Source organism: Ranitomeya imitator, chromosome 1 (genome assembly GCF_032444005.1).
Source record: "Ranitomeya imitator isolate aRanImi1 chromosome 1, aRanImi1.pri, whole genome shotgun sequence".
Lineage (NCBI taxonomy): Eukaryota > Metazoa > Chordata > Amphibia > Anura > Dendrobatidae > Ranitomeya > Ranitomeya imitator.
Window position 1 is genome coordinate 13,543,721 of NC_091282.1, and position 22,096 is coordinate 13,565,816.

At 43.9% G+C, this 22,096-nt stretch overlaps 1 pseudogene; it reads left to right on the plus strand.

The window, feature by feature from the left end:
* The first annotated feature begins 1,843 nt into the window (after positions 1-1,843).
* LOC138657445 (zinc finger protein 271-like) lies at positions 1,844-21,541 on the plus strand (annotated as a pseudogene).
* The last annotated feature ends 555 nt before the right edge of the window (positions 21,542-22,096 follow it).

The following is a 22,096-nucleotide window of genomic DNA, read 5'->3' on the forward strand; positions in this document are numbered from 1 at the left end:
AGTTATAGGGAATGTTCTGCTGCGGTTTCTGTCTGAATCGCATATTTCAGAGATTTGCACCGAAGCCCTGGTGTAAGCGCTCAGTGCAGAGCGCAGGATAAATGTGAGCCGAGCCTTACTGCGATGTTTTTATGTTTGGCTTCTGTCACACACTAAAAGACGCTTTTTATTGCAAAATAAAGTTTTCACATCACCATATTTTGAGAGCTTTAATTTTTCCATATTTTTTCCATGACTTTTTTTGTCGCTTTCTATTCCGAGTTTTCGGAGGCAGAATGAACAAACACCAGCAACTCAGGAATTTTTTTTATGCCATTCACCATGTGGTAAAATTGATAAAGCAATTTTATTCTTGCGCTTTCACACAAGAAAAACTATTTTATAGAAATAATAATTATTTTTGCATTGCTTTATTCTGAGAGCTATAACTTTTTTATTTTTCTGCTTGTTTTTTTTTGCGGGGTTATCTAGTGGGGCAGTTTTATAGGTCATTTCATTCTGGATGCAGAATGTACTTTATTCTTGTTTTTACATAAATATACATATTTTTTTTTCTTTTCTTTTTTTTATCTTGTGGCGCTGACCGAAGCCTCTTAGTCCATGCTCCTGGCACAGTCACTGGCTGACCCTGAGATTGTCATGCCAACTTCGGGTCACCATGACGACCATCGGGCACTCGCAATGACGTCACGGTGGTGCCGATCGGAAGGAAGAGGAAGCCCCTCCCTCTCCCAAACTCCTAAATTTTGCTATCAGTATTAATCTAGGTATCTAGGAGGGTGAACAGCCAGGGGAAGTGCAGGCACCGCTACTGGCATTGATACCCAAGTCTCCCAGCGGCGATTGCGAGGGTATAGCTCCTGTGCTGGCACGATCGCCATGACGTACCTATACGTTAAAGGTAGTGAAGGGGTTAAAGAAGAATAAAAACATAGTAACTCGTCTAGTAATAGGAGGACGGCAGGTTCTCTCCTCTTAGTGATCCCAGAGGATCCTGTCCAGGAGGAGGGAGGCCGTGTCCTCATGGTGACGTCATGAGATCTCAGAAAACAATCACTGGTAAATGGTAGCCGTCCTTCCCCCAATCTCCATAACGGCGAATTAGGAGAAAAGAAACCGCTGGATAGAAATGTGGAGCTTTCTCCAGCTCCTCTGTGGTTCCATCTCTGGTGGAGGGAACTTGGAGAAGTTGTGTTTCTTAGTGCGGCTCCTCCATCTGACTGACGAGGGTCTTCTCTGTCCCTCTCCTCAGGGTCCTCATCCTCCGGGTGCAGAGCAGAGAGCATTAGGCTTTGGCCTCGCTGATTATCACTTCATACTTGGGGTCCACAATGTACTAGGACCTCGGTACCGGTGGTGAGGACCACAACAATGTAATTTAGTCCCTGATACATAAACCTAGAATTACCGGTTCTGAGAGACGTGTCTCATATATAGACAGATACACGGCCGGTGATGTATTCAGTCTGTGTCTCCACAGATGGATCCAGGAGGATAAATCCACCAGAGAGATGTCCCCGTCCTCTGTATCCCCAGGACTGTCCGGAGGAGAATCACAACATCCCGGAGGATCATCAGGTAGATGACACTGAAGCCTCCACAACATCTGACCATGAAGTGATGGGACCTGAGCTCATCTTACATTTTTCTCTTTAGGGTGAAGATCTGGTTGATATTAAGGTTGAGGTTATACATGGAGCACAAGAGGCGATCGCAATATGGGCCGATCAGCAGGGTGAGGAGGGGAGACTGTCATGTCTGTTCTGTGGTCACCTACTACTACTCCCATCATCTCATAATCACATGACATAATCTATTCCATCACTGTGTCTCCACAGATGGATCCATGAGGAGAAATCCACCAGAGAGATTTCCCCGTCCTCTGTATCCCCAGGACTGTCCGGAGGAGAATCACAACATCCCGGAGGATCATCAGGTAGACGGTGCTGAGCCCTGTACCGGATCTGTATATGGGGGAACATTTCTGATCGAGGTCATAGAGGTCACAGATTTTGGTGGTTTCTTGTATTTTGCTGATTGTTACATCTGATATATCAGGAGGAAGATCCGACTAAGAATAAAGTGAAGGAAGAGACAGAAGAAGAAACGATGACGAGGGGGGATCAGCCGTGTGTGAGTGACGGGAAGGAGGAGATTCCGGGAGATGTTTTCACAGGTGTGTGATATTAACCGGCGCATGGTGATGATGATGACCGCCGGTATGTAATAATGACGGCAGTGTGTGATATCGTGTGGAGTCTCCGGTACAGTGAAGCTTTATCTTCTGTCCTCATCACAGCAGAAGCGTCCGGTGATGGTGCGGCTGCTCCTGTAGACTCCGGCGGTGCACCGATGAATAACGGGGCTGCCTTCACACCTCTTCACAATTATTTAGGAAGCACAGATTTAGTTTTCCTTTACCTTTGTGAATATTCCTCCCATCCTTTCTGTCCGTATTTTTCTTCCACAAGTCCCGTGCTGCCATATAAATGACTGAGCTTGTGTTCCAGGTTATGAATCTCCCCGTCCTATGGATCTCGGTGATGTAGCAGCCTCTGCCTGGTGCTGACGAGTGATGACACATGTCACATGTAGAGTCGTCCTACCTGTCCCCTCTGTTTGCCTCCCACTACTTCCTACACTGAGGCCGATGTTTTGGTCACTCTACATCCAGGCCGGCCGCCCGGTGGCATGAAGAGCCCTGTGGTAAGTCAGTAAGTGCCGTGCTATGGAGGTGTGGGTCAGACATACGGCTGTCATCCCTCTGCCACTATGGAGGCCATCTTGGCTGTAGGAGAACCAGAACACCGGTCTCAGGCGGAGGCAAGCGGAGGACACCAGGTAGGTGACAGCACATGACAAATGTTTAGTCTCTCCTCTGTGCCGGGGTGGAGAATTGCTTTATCATAAAAGGGATTACGAGCTTGTATCTACAAACAGATGTGATACATCCGGCCCCGTAACCCCCCAGCGTATAATACCCGGCTCTGTACCCCCCCATCCCGCCCCCCCAGCGTATAATATTCGGCCCTGTAGCTCCCACCCCGGTGTATAACATGCGGTTCCTCCTCACATATGGGTTCTCACAGGAAATGTTGGGTAAATAGAGCCTGGAGGGGCGTAATTAGGGGATGATCTGTACAAAATAGGACAGATTTAACCCTTTTACCCCCAAGGGTGGTTTGCACGTTAATGACCAGGCCAATTTTGTTCATTCTGGCTCCCAAAAATCAGAATAGAAAGTGATCAAAAATGTTATGTGCCCAAAAATGGTACCAATAAAAACCTCAACTCGTCCGACAAAAAAGCAAGCCCTGACATGACTCTGTGGGCCAAAATATGAAAAAATTATACCTCTCAAAATATGATGCAAAAACTAGTTTTCGCAATAAAGAGCATCTTTTAGTGTGTGACAGCAGCCAAACACAAAAACCCGCTATAAATCTGGTATCGCTGTAATCGCAGCGACCCGAAGAGTAAATTCGCCTAATCACTTATACCACACAAGGAACGACGTAAAAAATAGGCCAATTCTTCACATGCTGTTCATTTTTTTTCATTCTGCCTCCCAAAGATCGCAGGAAGGCTCGGCGCACATTTATCCTGCGCTCTGCTATAATGAGGCAGATGGAGGCACTGTGGCCGCCGTCTGACCTGTGATCCGGTTGTGTCTGTCTTTTTAGGATTGCATAAAAGTCCCGTCAGCCACAGTTTTATGCACTTCTGAAAAGGACACAGCTGAACAGAGGCCAGATGGGGTCGAGATTAACTCTGCTGCCTCATTATATTGAATGGATCCATCATGGGTTTAATATCAAGAGATTTAGATGGAAACCCCAAAGTAAGTGCTCAGCGTAGCGTGCCGGATAAATGTGATCCCAAACGGTATCTAAAATATTCCCAATAAAAGCTTCAACTCAATCCACCAAAAAAGCAAGTTCCCACTCAGGGCTGTCATCTGTTAACGGAAATATAGCATTGACTACGGCCAGAAGGAACACTGAAGCCCTCAACCCTGGATCCCCGGATGAACCCTTATACTTCCTAAGGGGGAAACACATTGGGATAAGAGGGAGCTAAGAATGGCGGATAAGTACCACGACTGTGTGGAATTTCTTTCTCATGGCTATTGATACTGGAATATGTACCCAGTTATGTGCTGGCTTCTGAAATTAGGAGACGAGGAGAGTGGATTAATACCTATATTGTGAGGGATTTTTGTATGGCGAATTTATGTTCAGTTATGCACCCTTTTTTTGATGGGGGGTAAACAGAAGATATCACATTGGGCATTAGACTTTTGAATTAAGGGAACAGAAAGTAGCTACCGTATTTTTCGGACCATAAGACGCACTTTTTTTCCTCCAAATTTTGAAGGAAAGTGTGGATGTGTCTTATGGTCGGAATGTAGCATGTGGGGAGGGGGCAGCAGCGAGTGAGATCGCACTGTGATCCCACTTGCAGGAGGCAGAAAAATGTCCCGCTGCCCGAATCCAGCGCTGGGGAAACCACATGGTCCCGATGATTAACCCCTTTCTACCATTGGACGTACTATTCCGTCCATGTGGGGTGGGCCTTACTTCCCAAGGACGGAATAGTATGTCCAGCGCGATCAGCTGCGCTCAAGGGGGGAGCGCGGCCGGGTGTCAGCTGACTATCGCAGCTGACATCCGGCACTCTGTGCCAGGAGCGGTCACGGACCGCCCCCGGCACATTAACCCCCGGCACACTGCGATCAAACATGATCGCAGTGTTCCGGCGGTATAGGGAAGCATCGCGCAGGGAGGGGGCTCCCTGCGTGCTTCCCTGAGACGATCGGTACAAGGCAATGTGCTCACCTTGTACCGAGCGTCTCCTCCCTGCAGGCCCTGGATCCAAAATGGCCGCGGCTGCATCCAGGTCCTGCAGGGAGGTAGCTTACCAAGTGCCTGCTCAGGGCAGGCACTGGTAAGCCAGGAGCAGGGCACGCCAGATCGCTGATCTGACACAGTGCTCTGCAAAGTGTCAGATCAGCGATCTGTCACTATATAGTGATGTCCCCCCTGGGACAAAGTAGGGCTACGTTCACATTTGCATTGCGTCGGGCGCAGCCGCGGCGACGCATGCGTCATGCGCCCCTATATTTAACCCCTTAGCGACCGCCGATACGCCTTTTAACGGCGGCCGCTAAGGGTACTTAAACCACAGCGCCGTTAATTAACGGCACTGTGGAAAAAGTCCATAGCGCCCCCCAGAGGCCGATTTTCTCCGGGGTCTCGGCTGCCGAGGGTAGCCGAGACCCCAGAGAACATGATTCGGGGGTTTTTTAACCCACCCCGCATTTGCGATCGCCGGTAATTAACCGTTTACCGGCGATCGCAAAAAAAAAAAAAAAGCGATCTCTTTTTAATTTCTCTGTCCTCCGATGTGATCGCACATCGGAGGACAGAGAAAAGGGGTCCCAGGTGGCCCCCCCAATACTCACCTAGCTCCCCCGATGCTCCTCGTGTCTCCCGGTGGGCGCCGCCATCTTCAAAATGGCGGGCGCATGCGCAGTGCGCCCGCCGGCCGGCACCGGGAGAATCTTTGGGGTCTCGGCTGCCGGGGGTAGCCGAGACCCCAAAGAGCACGATCGGGGTCGGTATTACCGACCCCTGTTTTGCGATCGCCGGTAATTAACTGTTTGCCGGCGACCGCAAAAAAAAAAAAAAAAAAAGTAAAGTGTAATTCTCTGTCCTCTGATGTGATCGCACATCAGAGGACAGAGAAATAGGGGGATTCGGGGACCCTAGCATACTCACCTAGGTCCCTGGATCCTCTTGCTGCTCCTCCTGGCCGCCGGCAGCAGAACATGGCGGACGCATGCCCAGTGCGCCCGCCATCTGTCTCCATCTGCCGGCCGGCAGGAGAACAGCAGTTGGGGCTAAAATTAGGGGTAGGGTTAGGGGTAGGGTTAGGGTTAGGGGTAGGGTTAGGTTAGGGGTAGGGTTAGGGGTAGGGTTAGGTTAGGGTTAGGGGTAGGGTTAGGTTAGGGTTAGGTTAGGGGTAGGGTTAGGTTAGGGTTAGAGTTAGGTTAGGGTTAGGTTAGGGGTAGGGTTAGGGGTAGGGTTAGGGGTAGGGTTAGGTTAGGGGTAGGGGTAGGGTTAGGGTTAGGTTAGGGGTAGGGTTAGGTTAGGGGTAGAGTTAGGTTAGGGTTAGGTTAGGGGTAGGGTTAGGTTAGGGGTAGGGCTAGGGTTGGGGCTAAATTTAGGGTTAGGGTTGGGGCTAAATTTAGGGTTAGGGTTGGGGCTAAACTTAGGGTTAGGCTTCTTTCACACTTACGTCGGTACGAGGCCGTCGCAATGCGTCAGCCCGACATACCGACGCACGTTGTGAAAATTGTGCACAACGTGGGCAGCAGCTGTAGTTTTTCAACACATCCGCTGCCCAATCTATGTCCTGGGGAGGAGGGGGCGGAGTTACGGCCACGCATGCGCGGTCAGAAATGGCGGATGCGACGTACAAAAAAACGTTTCATTGAACGTTTTTTTGTGCCGACGCTCCGCCAAAACACAACTGATCCAGTGCACGACGGATGCGACGTGTGGCCATCCGTCACGATCCGTCGGCAATACAAGTCTATGGGCAAAAAACGCATCCTGCGGGCACATTTGCAGGATCCGTTTCTTGTCCAAAACGACGGATTGCGACGGAATGCCAAACGACGCAAGTGTGAAAGTAGCCCTAGGGCTAGGGTTAGGGTTGGGGCTAAAGTTAGGGCTAGGGTTGGGGCTAAAGTTAGGGTTAGAGCTGGGATTAGGGTTAGGGTTTGGATTAGGGTTCGTATTAGGGTTAGGGTTGGCATTAGGGTTACGCTTGGGATTAGGGTTAGGTTTGGGATTAGGGTTAAGGTTAGGGTTGTGATTAGGGGTGTATTGGGATTAGGGTTAGGTTTGAGGTTAGGGTTGAGATTAGGAGTAGGGGTGTGTTGGATTTAGGGTTTTGATTAGGGTTATGGTTAGGGTTGACATTAGGGTTGTTTTGGGGTAAGGGTTGTGATTATGGTTAGGGTTAGTGATTAGGATTATGGATGAGGTTGGGATTAGGGTTAGGGGTGTGTTGGGGTTAGGGTTGGAGCTAGAATTGGGGGGTTTCCACTGTTTAGGTACATCAGGGGGTCTCCAAACACGACAGCCAATTTTGCGCTCAAAAAGTCAAATGGTGCTCCCTCCCTTCTGAGCTCTGCCGTGCGCCCAAACAGTGGGTTACCCCCACATATGGGGCATCAGCGTACTCGGGATAAATTGGACAACAACTTCTGGGGTCCAATTTCTCTTGTTACCCTTGTGAAAATAAAAACTTGGGGGCTACAAAATCTTTTTTGTGAAAAAAAAAAATATTTTTTATTTTCACGACTCTGCATTCTAAACTTCTGTGAAGCACTTGGGCATTCAAAGTTCTCACCACACATCTAGATAAGTTCCTTTGGGGGTCTAGTTTCCAAAATGGGGTCACTTGTGGGGGGTTACTACAGTTTAGGTGCATCAGGGGCTCTGCAATCGCAACATAATGCCCACAGACCATTCTATCAAAGTCTGCATTCCAAAAAGGCGCTCCTTCCCTTCCGAGCTCTGCCGTGCGCCCAAACAGTGGTTTACCGCCACATATGGCGCATCAGCGTACTCGGGATAAATTGGACAACAACTATTGCAGTCCAATTTCTCCTGTTACCCTTGTGAAAATAAAAACTTGGGGGCTACAATATCTTTTTTGTGGAAAAAAAAATATTTTTTATTTTCACGACTCTGCATTCTAAACTTCTGTGAAGCACTTGGGCATTCAAAGTTCTCACCACACATCTAGATAAGTTCCTTGGGGGGTCTAGTTTCCAAAATGGGGTCACTTGTGGAGGGTTTCTACTGGTTAGGTACATCAGGGGCTCTGCAAACGCAACATAATACCCGCAGACCATTCTATCAAAGTCTGCATTCCAAAACGGCGCTCCTTCCTTCCGAGCTCTGCCGTGCGCCCAAACAGTGGTTTACCCCCACATATGGGGTACCAGCATACTCAGGACAAATTGGACAACAACTTTTGGGGTCCAGTTTCTCTTGTTACCCTTGTGAAAATAAAAATTTGGTGGCTAAAAAATCTTTTTTGTGGAAAAAAAAAATATTTTTTATTTTCACGGCTCTGCATTATAAACTTCTGTGAAGCACTTGGGCATTCAAGGTTCTCACCACACATCTAGATAAGTTCCATGGGGGGTCTAGTTTCCAAAATGGGGTCGCTTGTGGGGGATTTCTTCTGTTTAGGCACATCAGGGGCTCTCCAAACGCGACATGGCGTCCGATCTCAATTCCAGCCAATTCTACATTGAAAAAGTAAAACGGCACTCTTTCTCTTCCAAGCTCTGCGGTGCGCCCTAACAGTGGTTTACCCCCACATATTGGGCATCGACGTACTCAGGAGAAATTGCACAACAACTTTTGTGGTCTAATTTCTCCTGTTACCCTTGTGAAAATAAAAATTTGTGGGCAAAAAGATCATTTTTGTAGAAAAAATGCAATTTTTTTTTTCACGGCTCTACGTTATAAACTTCTGTGAAGCACATGGGGGTTCAAAGTGCTCACCACACATCTAGATAAGTTCCTTAAGGGGTCTAGTTTCCAAAATGGTGTCACTTGTGGGGAGTTTCCACTGTTTAGGTACATCAGGGGCTCTCTAAATGTGACATGGTGTCCAATCTCAATTCCAGCCAATTCTGCATTGAAAAAGTCAAACGGCGCTCCTTCACTTCTAAGTTCTGCGGTGCGCCCTAACAGTGGTTTACCCCCACATATGGGGTATTGGCGTATTCAGGAGAAATTGCATAACAAAATTTATGGTTACATTTCTGTTTTTACACATGTGAAAATAAAAAAAATGGTTCTGAATTAAAATGTTTGCAAAAAAAAGTTAAATGTTCATTTTTTCCTTCCACATTGTTTCAGTTCCTGTGAAGCACGTAAAGGGTTAATAAACTTCTTGAAAGTAGTTTTGAGAACCTTGAGGGGTGCAGTTTTAGAATGGTGTCACACTTCATTATTTTCTATCATATAGACCCCTCAAAATGACTTCAAATGTGATGTGGTCCCTAAAAAAAAATGGTGTTGTAAAAATGAGAAATTGCTGGTCAACTTTTAACCCTTATAACTCCCTAACAAAAAAAAAATTTATTTCCAAAATTGTGCTGATGTAAAGTAGACATGTGGGAAATGTTATTTATTAACTATTTTTTGTGACATATCTCTCTGATTTAAGGGCATAAAAATACAAAGTTTGAAAATTGCAAAATTTTAAAAATTTTCGCCATATTTCCGTTTTTTTCATAAATAATCGCAAGTAATATCGAAGAAATGTTACCACTAACATGAAGTACAATATGTCACGAAAAAACAATCTCAGAATCAGCGGGATCCGTTGAAGCGTTCCAGAGTTATAACCTCATAAAGTGACAGTGGTCAGAATTGCAAAAATTGGCCTGGTCATTAAGTACCAAATTGGCTCTGTCACTAAGGGGTTAACATGGGGGGCGCATGGACATGCGTTGTGTTGCGTTTTGTGACGCATGTGTTTTTTTGGCGCAAGCGTCAGGGCGCAGGGGACACAGCAAGTTGCATTTTTTTTTGCGCTATAAAAATGAACACATGCGTCCCAAATGCTGCGTTTTGCTTGCGTTTTGCGTGCGTTGCGTCGGCAACAACGCAAATGTGAACGTAGCCTAAAAAGTTTTTAAAAAAAATTTGCATGTGTAAAAAAAAAAAAAATCCTAAATAAATAATAAAAAAAATATTGTTCCAACAAAAACATTCCTTCATCTAAATAAAAAAAACAATAAAAGTACACATATTTAGTATCGCTGCGTCCGTAACGACCCGACCTATAGAAATGTCCCACTAGTCAACCCCTTCAGTGAACACCGTAAAAAAAGGGCAAAAAACGCTTTATCATACCGCCGAACAAAAAGTGGAATAACACACGATCAAAAAGACGGATATAAATAACCATGGTACCGCTGAAAACTGCATCTTGTCCCGCAAAAAACGAGCCACCATGCAGCATCATCAGCGAAAAAATAAAAAAGTTATAGTCCTGAGAATAAAGAGATGCAAAAATAATTATTTTTTTCTATAAAATAGTCTATCATATAAAAGCGCCAAAACATTAAAAAATGATATAAATGAGGTATCGCTGTAATCGTACTGACCCGAAGAATAAAACTGCTTTATCCATTTTACCAAACGCAGAACGGTATAAACGCCCCCCCTCAAAAGAAATTCATAAATGGCTGTTTTTTGGTCATTCTGCCTCACAAAAATCGGAATAAAAAGCGATCAAAAAAAGTCACGTGCCCGAAAATGTTACCAATAAAAACGTCAACTCGTCCCGCAAAAAACAAGACCTCACATGACTCTGTGGGCCAAAATATGGAAAAATTATAGCTCTCAAAATGTGGTAACGCAAAAAATATATTTTGCAATAAAAAGCGTCTTTCAGTGTGTGATGGCTGCCAATCCTAAAAATCCGCTAAAAAAACCCAGTATAAAAGTAAATCAAACCCCCCTTCATTACCCCCTTAGTTAGGGAAAAATAAAAAAAAAATTAAAAAAATGTATTTATTTCCATTTTCCCGTTAGGGTTAGGGCTAGGGTTAAGGTTGGGGCTAAAGTTAGGGTTCGGGTTGGGGCTAGGGTTATGGTTAGGGCTAGGGTTAGGGCTAGGGTTAAGGCTACAGTTAGGGTTGGGGCTAAAGTTACAGTTAGGGTTTAGATTACATTTACGGTTGGGGATAGGGTTGGGATTAGGGTTAGGGGTGTGTCAGGATTAGGGGTGTGGTTAGGGTTACCGTTGAGATTAGGGTTAGGGGTGTGTTTAGATTAGGGTTTCAGTTATAATTGGGGGGTTTCCACTGTTTAGGCACATCAGGGGCTCTCCAAAAGCGACATGGTGTCCGATCTCAATTCCAGCCAATTCTGCGTTGAAAAAGTGCTCCTTCCCTTCCGTGCTCCTTCCCTTCTGAGCTCTGCCATGCGCCCAAAAGGTGGTTCCCCCCCACATATTGGGTATCAGCGTACTCAGGACAAATTGGACAACAACTTTTGGGGTTCAATTTCAACTGTTACCCTTGGAAAAATACAAAACTGGGGGCTAAAAAATAATTTTTGTGGGAAAATTTTTTATTTTATTTTCACGGCTCTGCGTTATAAACTGTAGTGAAACACTTGGGGGTTCAAAGCTCTCACAACACATCTAGATGAGTTTCTTAGGGGGTCTACTTTCCAAAATGGTGTCACTTGTGTGTGTGTGGGGGGGGGGGTTCAATATTTAGGCACATCGGGGGCTCTCCAGACGCAACATGGTGTCCCATCTCAATTCCTGTCAATTTTGCATTGAAAAGTCAAATGGCGCTCCTTCCCTTCCAAGCTCTCCCTTGCGCCCAAACAGTGGTTTACCCCCACATATGGGGTATCAGCGTACTCAGGACAAATTGTACAACAACTTTTGGGGTCCATTTTCTCCTGTTACCCTTGGGAAAATAAAACAAATTGGAGCTGAAGTAAATTTTTTGTGAAAAAAAGTTAAATGTTCATTTTTATTTAAACATTCCAAAAATTCCTGTGAAGCACCTGAAGGGTTAATAAACTTCTTGAATGTGGTTTTGAGCACCTTGAGGGGTGCAGTTTTTAGAATGGTGTCACACTTGGGTATTTTCTATCATATAGACCCCTCAAAATGACTTCAAATGAGATGTGGTCCCTAAAAGAAAAAAATGGTGTTGTAAAAATGAGAAATTGCTGGTCAACGTTTAACCCTTATAACTCCCTAACAAAAAAAAATTTGGGTTCCAAAATTGTGCTGATGTAAAGTAGACATGTGGGAAATGTTACTTATTAAGTATTTTGTGTGACATATCTCTGTGATTTAATTGCATAAAAATTCAAAGTTGGAAAATTGCGAAATTTTCAAAATTTTCGCCAAATTTCCATTTTTTTTCACAAATAAACGCAAGTAATATTAAATACATTTTATCACCAGGATCCGTTGAAGCTTTACTACGTTATAACCTCATAAAGGGACAGTGGTCAGAATTGTAAAAATTGGCCCGGTCATTAACGTGCAAACCACCCTTGGGGCTTAAGAGGTTAAAGTGCAGTGAATATTCATTAGCTGCTTCCCCGCCCACCTGTCAGCTGAGCAGTGAGCAGGAGCAGCACCTGAATACTCCTTCACTGAAACAAACATGGTTTCCCCAGCGCTGGATTCCTGCAGCAGCTGGGGAGATCTATGTCCGGTGGAGGAGGGGGCAGGAGCAGGGGCCAGGGGAGATGAGATCACTGCATACCTGCCTGGCTGGACGCTGAGGCATAAGGACCTGTGTGATGTCATGAAGAGGGCCGGCTGGAGCATCACATGACAGCACAGAACCCTCCCTCCCACAATTAAAAGGCTAGTCTTTACAGCACACAATAAAGCACTCTGCCTCTCCTGTGGTGAACTATACCACCCAGCATGCCGTACGATCTGCAGGGCATGCTGGGAGTTATAGTTCTTCCAATGGGATCTTAAAGCAGCACTCCAGTGTTATTTTTCAGTGCTGGAGTGGTGCTTTAAATATAAGCCCTGTGCCCCCCTTCTTACACTCACCCTCCAGCGTCTTCATATAGTACTTTACAGACACCACACTGGTCCCGCAGCTTCCAACATAATAACATACTATTATATACTATTATATATAATAACACCACATATAACAGTATGTTATTCAATTTTACCACTTTTTTTTTTTTTTTTTTGCTTCAAAGAGAAAAAAATATATTTTCCACCTCTAAAACCTGGGTGCGCCTTATAGTCCGAAAATTACGGTAATTATCTAATGGTACTTTGTCATGTGATATCTGACTGTGCACCCATTTGATTGGCGTTAGTGTATTCAAGACCATATAAATATTATAGGCACTGTGTAATAGCGATATGGATCACAGATTTTCTTTGAAAATACCCAAAAAGTGGAGCATAAATTAAACTAGCTCAACTATATATATATATTTATACACTAGATGGCGGCCCGATTCTAACGCATCGGGTATTCTAGAATATGCATGTCCACGTAGTATATGGACAATGATGATTCCAGAATTCGCGGCACACTGTGCCCGTCGCTGATTGGTCGAGGCAACCTTTATGACATCATCGTCGCCATGGCAACCATTATGACATCTACGCCGATACTGTGCCCGTCGCTGAATCAGAAACGTGAGATGTCTACGTCCTTTATGACATCATCGACGCTGTGCCCGTTGCTGATTGGTCGAGGCCTGGCGGCCTCGACCAATCAGAGACGCGGGATATCTACGTCCTTTATGACATCATCGTCGCTGTGCTCGTTGCTGATTGGTCAAGGCCTGGCGGCCTCGACCAATCAGAGACGCGGGATTTCTACGTCGATGCTGTGCCCGTCTCTGATTGGTCGAGGCCTGGCGGCCTCGACCAATCAGAGAGTCGGGATTTCCAGGACAGACAGACAGACGGAAAAACCCTTAGGCAATGATATATATAGATATATATATAATACTAGATTGTGGCCCGATTCTAACGCATCGGGTATTCTAGAATATGCATGTCCCCGTAGTATGTGGACAATGATGATTCCAGAATTCGCGGCAGACTGTGCCCGTCGCTGATTGGTCAAGGCAACCTTTATGACATCATCGTCGCCATGGCAACCATTATGACATCATCGTCGCTGTGCCCGTTGCTGATTGGTCGAGGCAACCTTTATGACATCATCGTCGCCATGGCAACCATTATGACATCATCGTCGCTGTGCCCGTCGCTGATTGGTCGAGGCAACCTTTATGACATCATCGTTGCCATGGCAACCATTGACATCATCGTCGCTGTGCCGCGGCCTCGACCAATCAGAGACGCGAGATTTCCAGGACAGACAGACAGACAGACAGACAGACGGAAAAACCCTTAGACAATTAGATATATATCTATATAGATATATATCTATATCTATATATATCTATATCTATCTATATATCTATATCATATATATATATATATATATATATATATATATACATACATACATACATACATACATACATACATACATACATACATACAGTGGGGCAAAAAAGTATTTAGTCAGTCAGCAATAGTGCAAGTTCCACCACTTAAAAAGATGAGAGGCGTCTGTAATTTACATCATAGGTAGACCTCAACTATGGGAGACAAACTGAGAAAAAAAAATCCAGAAAATCACATTGTCTGTTTTTTTAACATTTTATTTGCATATTATGGTGGAAAATAAGTATTTGGTCAGAAACAAAATTTCATCTCAATACTTTGTAATATATCCTTTGTTGGCAATGACAGAGGTCAAATGTTTTCTGTAAGTCTTCACAAGGTTGCCACACACTGTTGTTGGTATGTTGGCCCATTCCTCCATGCAGATCTCCTCTAGAGCAGTGATGTTTTTGGCTTTTCGCTTGGCAACACGGACTTTCAACTCCCTCCAAAGGTTTTCTATAGGGTTGAGATCTGGAGACTGGCTAGGCCACTCCAGGACCTTGAAATGTTTCTTACGATGCCACTCCTTCGTTGCCCTGGCGGTGTGCTTTGGATCATTGTCATGTTGAAAGACCCAGCCACGTTTCATCTTCAATGCCCTTGCTGATGGAAGGAGGTTTGCACTCAAAATCTCACGATACATGGCCCCATTCATTCTTTCATGTACCCGGATCAGTCGTCCTGGCCCCTTTGCAGAGAAACAGCCCCAAAGCATGATGTTTCCACCACCATGCTTTACAGTAGGTATGGTGTTTGATGGATGCAACTCAGTAATCTTTTTCCTCCAAACACAACAAGTTGTGTTTCTACCAAACAGTTCCAGTTTGGTTTCATCAGACCATAGGACATTCTCCCAAAACTCCTCTGGATCATCCAAATGCTCTCTAGCAAACTTCAGATGGGCCCGGACATGTACTGGCTTAAGCAGTGGGATACGTCTGGCACTGCAGCATCTGAGTCCATGGTGGCGTAGTGTGTTACTTATGGCAGGCCTTGTTACATTGGTCCCAGCTCTCTGCAGTTCATTCACTAGGTCCCCCCGCGTGGTTCTGGGATTTTTGCTCACCGTTCTTGTGATCATTCTGACCCCACGGGGTGGGATTTTGCGTGGAGCCCCAGATCGAGGGAGATTATCAGTGGTCTTGTATGTCTTCCATTTTCTAATTATTGCTCCCACTGTTGATTTCTTCACTCCAAGCTGGTTGGCTATTGCAGATTCAGTCTTCCCAGCCTGGTGCAGGGCTACAATTTTGTTTCTGGTGTCCTTTGACAGCTCTTTGGTCTTCACCATAGTGGAGTTTGGAGTCAGACTGTTTGAGGGTGTGCACAGGTGTCTTTTTATACTGATAACAAGTTTAAACAGGTGCCGTTACTACAGGTAATGAGTGGAGGAAAGAGGAGACTCTTAAAGAAGAAGTTACAGGTCTGTGAGAGCCAGAAATCTTGATTGTTTGTTTCTGACCAAATACTTATTTTCCACCATAATATGCAAATCAAATGTTAAAAAAACAGACAATGTGATTTTCTGGATTTTTTTTTCTCAGTTTGTCTCCCATAGTTGAGGTCTACCTATGATGTAAATTACAGACGCCTCTCATCTTTTTAAGTGGTGGAACTTGCACTATTGCTGACTGACTAAATACTTTTTTGCCCCACTGTATATATATATATATATATATATATATATATATATATATATATATATATATATATATATATATATATATATATATATATATATATATATATATAATTTCGGAAAACCGAGAGAAAATGGACACAGGGCAGTAATAAATGGTTGAATATTACAATTTTATTAACAAATAATTAAAACCAAAAATATATATAGACGTATCAGACTTACAATTTTAACATGAAAGACGACACCCTAGTGCCACGTCAGAGCAGGAGGTATACAGAGTATTACACAAATGTGTAGCTTTATTGGAGCTAGTATATACACAGGATACTGTATAGTCCTATGAGAGGGCTAATTAACCAAATAATGTCCTGAATTAACCTAATACATAAATATACAGAAAATGGCATAGATTCAGTCATTCTACATGTTACAGCAGTACCGAGAGGGATATAATAAAGTGCATAGTGCTTTCATACCGCTTCAATATAAGCTGCCATATAAGATCAGTATCAAAAGAGAATATTTATAACTGTAAGGTGAGAAATAGAGGACCAGGACACAAAAGTGCAAAAAAGTGAAAGTACACGGCTATAAATACCAATTAATCCAAAAAGACTCCCCACTAATGTGTAATAGTGTATTAAAGCACACAGAGATATTAAGGCCAAGTTCACACAGCGTTGCTGGTGTCCGTTAGACGGACTACGTTACACCGCGGTGTAACGCAGTCCGTTAACGCCGCCATTAATTGCTATGTCGGACGCATCGCTAGCACACGTCCACAATGGGCGTGCGCTAGCGATGTGCCGTCATTGAATGACGGACCCTGGGGCGCGGGCTGCAGCGTTTCCGGGTCCGTCACTGCTAGCGCAGATAATGAAAAAACAACACAAGAAATAGACCATAAAAGGGGATCACCCAAGGCAATGGATTAAATATGAAAATTACAAATTTTATTAGAATAACACTCATGGACATAGGAAACAACCACATGGAGCACACAATTAAAAGCATTTAAAATTGGTCACACATAGGACCTAGAAACATGAACAAATAGCCCATAATAGAACCCTCCTCCTAGATGCGATCCCTCCCCAAACGCACTGTAATGGCTAATAATAATATATAGTACAGTGTAAGATGTCTGCATGAACAGCACTATTGGAATATAGGGTAAAGCAACACAACCTAAGGAGTATAGTTGTGACCATGATATATAATGCACCAGTCTGTGAATACCTCACACCAGCAGGATTACCTATGTAACACAAATAAGCAGATATGAAAAAAAAAAAAAAAAACCTTTTTGCAATAACGTAAGACATAGACAAAAGCTTAATAAAGCATACACAGTGAATCAGATTGACCCCAAACCACACATATGGCATGTAGGTCTACTCCATTAAGGTATAGAGTTGTATATAATGCAGAGTTAGTTGTGTAGCGCTTCCACTGGTCTAGTCTAACGTGGTATATAACCTGTGCCATTAAATTGCAAAAGCTCCCATAGTAAGGGAAATAAAAGATCTGCTGAGGAGTGAGGATTCAGATCACCAGTAACAAGAAACCAGTATGCAAACCCAAGAGCTGTTCAAGCTCTGTACATAGCCAAGGGGGGTATCAACAGGAGGAGCAGAGACCCTACGCGTGTCGCCACACCAGTGGCTTCGTCAGGGGTAGCTCCGAATTTGTAATTTTCATATTTAATCCATTGCCTTGGGTGATCCCCTTTTATGGTCTATTTCTTGTGTTGTTTTTTCATGGCTTAGTATAGCATAGACCAGGTTGGATCCCAGTTTCCTATGTGGTGCCCCCACTCTAGTTATTAGGTTGCTAGCGCAGATAAAGCATCTGCTAGCTCTATCTGCGCTAGCGCGATCACATACCGGCACTTGCGTTAACAGCAGCCCGTTAACACATGTGTTGAACGGGCTGCTGTTAACGCAGTGTGAACCTGGCCTAAATAATTTTGCCACAAGAGAGAGGGTTACTGAGACCAACCTGCTATCGTAGTCAAGACAGGGAAAAGTCAAAACCGCACCCTTTTTTTTCCTAAGGTCTCAGCGGACACAGGGGCGCACGTCCAGAGCCAGGGAGCCCATCCTGGACAACGTACCAAGACTTCAGAGAAAAAAGACAGCGCCACAATGGATGGTGAAAAAATAGAGACTCATATTTATTCTGCCTTCTGTAGCGACGTTTCGGTCAACAGACCTTTATCAAGCACAGTGCTTGATAAAGGTCTGTTGACCGAAACGTCGCTACAGAAGGCAGAATAAATGTCTCTATTTTTTCACCATCCATTGTGGCGCTGGCAACCTGCTATTGTAGACGTGGGTGAGAAAGAATCCCAACGCGCGTTTCGCTTAATGCTTCCGGGGGGAGTCATAGATTTTCCTAGTCTTTGGGGTTACAATTTAGACAATTAATGTGATTACATGCTCTGGCCATATTATCTTTGTTGGGGTATTAGGCTGCCGTCACACTAGCAGTATGTGGTCAATATTTTACATCAGTATTTGTAAGGCTAGGTTCACATTGCATTAGGGCAATCCGTTTAGCGCATTCGCTAACGGACTGCGCTAACGCAATGTCCCAAAAGGGATCGCGTTTAGCGATCCCGCTAGCGCAGATGCCCGATCTGCGCTAGCGAGGAACGGACCTCGAACGTTGCAAGCAGCGTTCGAGGTCCGTCCGAAACTAACGGGACATCGCTAGCGCATGCCAAAAATGGCATACGTTAGCGATGCGTTAGTTACATTGCCGTCAATGGCAGCGCTAACGGACCCGTTACATTGCTTTAGTGGCGCTGTGTAACGGATCCTGTTAGCGTACTGCCACTAACGCAATGTGAACCTAGCCTAAGCCAAAACCAGGAGTGGGTGATAAATGCAGAAGTGGTGAACATGTTTCTATTATACTTTTCCTCTATTTGTTCCACTCCTGGTTTTGGCTACAAATACTGATGTAAAATACTGACCAAATACTGATCGTGTGACAGCAGCTTTAATGTGACTACACATCTTGTCTGCATTCCTCCTGGAACATACAGCAATAACTACAAGATATTCATATCTTGGGTACTCCCTTTAATTGTTTTTGTATGTGTGTGTTTTTTGTGTATATTATAGTGTGTAGGATGTTCAGGGTGCATTAGAGTCCCTAGGGCTACCGACGTTCAGCGGGGGTGCCATCACGACTACAACTAGGGTGCCAACCTCCGCTGGCAGGTAGGGTGATCTTTAGGGCTCATCTAGGGAGACATTAGTCCTAGATTTTTTTTTTCCCCCTACTGACCCTCCAGTTTTTCACCTTTTTTAAGATAATCAAGTATTTTTTACCCTTTTAAGTACATTAATAAAGGTTAATTTTTAGAGGTCTATTTGTGCCAATGTCACCATTTTATAAATGTTATTCACTTTACCTATCATTGTGATAATGCTATGGCATGTAGTTGTCTTCCTTATTACCGGTACTTTCACTGACACGGGTCTTCATTTTGAGCTCCATCAAATTTCAAAATCCCATTTGTGAATTTTATCTTTCATCCTTATAGGAAATCCTTGTGATAATAACAGTTTATCACTAATTTATAAAAAAGAAGATATCAGGAAGCACTCTAATGGAGAAAACCTCATTACCCTTCATGGACCTCCTGGACTTCACAGTACTTCACTTTCTTATAATCCTCCTTATCATGAGGAACCCTCTCCTGAGCAATCTCTCATTGTTACCACAATTCCAGGTGACAAAGTGGATACAAGATTTCAGTGTCACAAGGAATTTACTAAAAGCTCAAATTATCTAACTCTAATCAAGCATGAAGGAGAGAAGCCATACTCCTGTTCAGAATGTGGGAAATGCTTTACAGATAAATCAAAATGTGTTAAACATGAGAGAATTCACACAGGAGAAAAGCCATTTTCATGTTCAGAATGTGGGAAATCCTTCACAGAAAAAGGGACTCTTATTAAACATCAGAGAATTCACACAGGAGAAAAGCCATTTTCATGTTCAGAATGTGAGCAATCCTTCACAGAAAAAGGGACTCTTATTAAACATCAGAGAATTCACAGAGGAGAAATGCCATTTTCATGTTCAGAATGTTGGACATCCTTCAAACATAACAGTAGTCTTATTAGACATCAGAGAATTCACACAGGAGTGAAGTCATTTTCATGTTCAGAATGTGGGACATCCTTCAAACATAACAATAGTCTTATTAGACATCACAGAATTCACACAGGAGAGAAGCCATTTTCATGTTCAGAATGTGGGAAATCCTTCAAACATAACAATATTCTTATTAGACATCACAGAATTCACACAGGAGAGAAGCCATTTTCATGTTCAGAATGTGGGAAGTCCTTCATAGATAAAGGATATCTTATTATGCATCAGAGAATTCATGCAAGAGATAATCCATTTTCATGTTCAGAATGTGGGAAGGCCTTCACGGTTAAAGCGCGTCTTATTAGACATCAGAGAACTCACACAGGAGAAAAGCCATTTTCATGTTCAAAATGTGAAAAATCCTTCACAGATAAAGGGAGTCTTATTAGACATCAGAGAATTCACACCGGAGAAAAGCCATTTTCATGTTCAGAATGTGAGAAATCCTTCACAGATAAAGCGAATCTTATTAGACATCAGTTAATTCACACAGGAGAAATCCCATTTTCATGTTCAGAATGTGATAAATCCTTCACAGATAAAGGGAGTCTTATTAGACATCAGAGAATTCACACCGGAGAAAAGCCATTTTCATGTTCAGAATGTGAGAAATCCTTCACAGATAAAGGGAGTCTTATTAGACATCAGAGAATTCATTCAGGAGAGAAGCCATATTCATGTTCAAAATGTGGTAAATGTTTTAACCAAAAAACAAATCTTGTAACACATCTAAGAATTCACACAGGGGAGAAACCGTTTTCATGTTTACAATGTGGAAAATGCTTTACAGAGAAATCACAACTTGTTAAACATCGGAGAACTCACACAGGAGAGAAGCCGTATTCATGTTCAGAATTTGGTAAATCTTTTATACATAAATCACGTCTTCTCTGAAGAGAAGTCACACAGGAGATAAGCCATATTCATGTTCAATGTGTGGGAAATCTTTAGTAAATCAAATCTTGTTAGACATGAGTGAAGTCATACAGAGAAAAGCTGTATTCATATTCAGAATGTGGGAAATCTGGGCTCACAGCATTTTGATCAACAGCCCTGCTGCTCAATCTGGTCAAGCCTTCGGGCATTTCCCCAGATGCCTCTCCTCCTTGGTAATTTTCTAGTTATTTAGCTGGCTAGCTATGAGTATATCGGTGTCAGCTGTAGCTGAGCTTAGTTTGGTGTGTGCTTAGCGCTGTCTGATTGTGTCTTTTTCTGATCTTGTTGCTGGACGTAGGATTTGTCCTGACTATTCATGTGGATTATCCCTTCTGCTCTTGACGCTCTCTGACTGCAGGTACCTGACCTCATACTTGGTCTCTGACTGTCTGTTTTTCTTACTCCCTAGTCTTGACGTACCCTCCTGGTATTTGAGCCTGGACTGTTACCTGACCACGACTTTGTCCTGCTGCTCTTTATTTTGTGCCCTCCTGGTATTTGACTTGAGACCTCCTGTCTATCCTTTCTCTAGGATTGTCCGTGAGTAGTGACTCAACGTCACACATTTATACATATCTTAATATATGATCTTAATATATCTTAATATATAATGACGATGGAAGAAAAGGTCGGGTCAAGAAGCGAACAAAAAGAGGTAGATGACAAAAAAATATACATTTATTCATATTAAAACCAAAAAAATATATTAAAGGGAGCCTGTCACCCCGAAAATGGTGGCTGAGGTAAGCCCACCGGCATCAGGGGCTTATCTACAGCATTCTGTAATGTTGTAGATAAGCCCCCAATGTATCCTAAAAGATGAGAAAAAGACGTTAAATTATACTCACCCAGGGGCGTTCCCGCCGTTGGTCCGGGTCCGGCGCCTCCCATCTTCATCAGATGATGTCCTCTTCTGGTCTTCATGCTGCTGCTCCAGTGCAGGCGTACTTTGTCTGCCCTTTGTCTGCAGGCGCCGGGCCTCTCTGACCTTTCTCGGCGCCTGCACACTGCAGTACTTTGCTCTGCCCTCAACAGGGCAGACAAAGTACGGCTGCGCTGGAGCAGCAGCATGAAGACCAGAAGAGGACGTCATCTGATGAAGATGGGAGGCGCCGGACCCGGACCAACGGCGGGAACGCCCCTGGGTGAGTATAATTTAACGTCTTTTTCTCATCTTTTAGGATACATTGGAGGCTTATCTACAACATTACAGAATGCTGTAGATAAGCCCCTGATGCCGGTGGGCTTACCTCACCGGCGATTTTC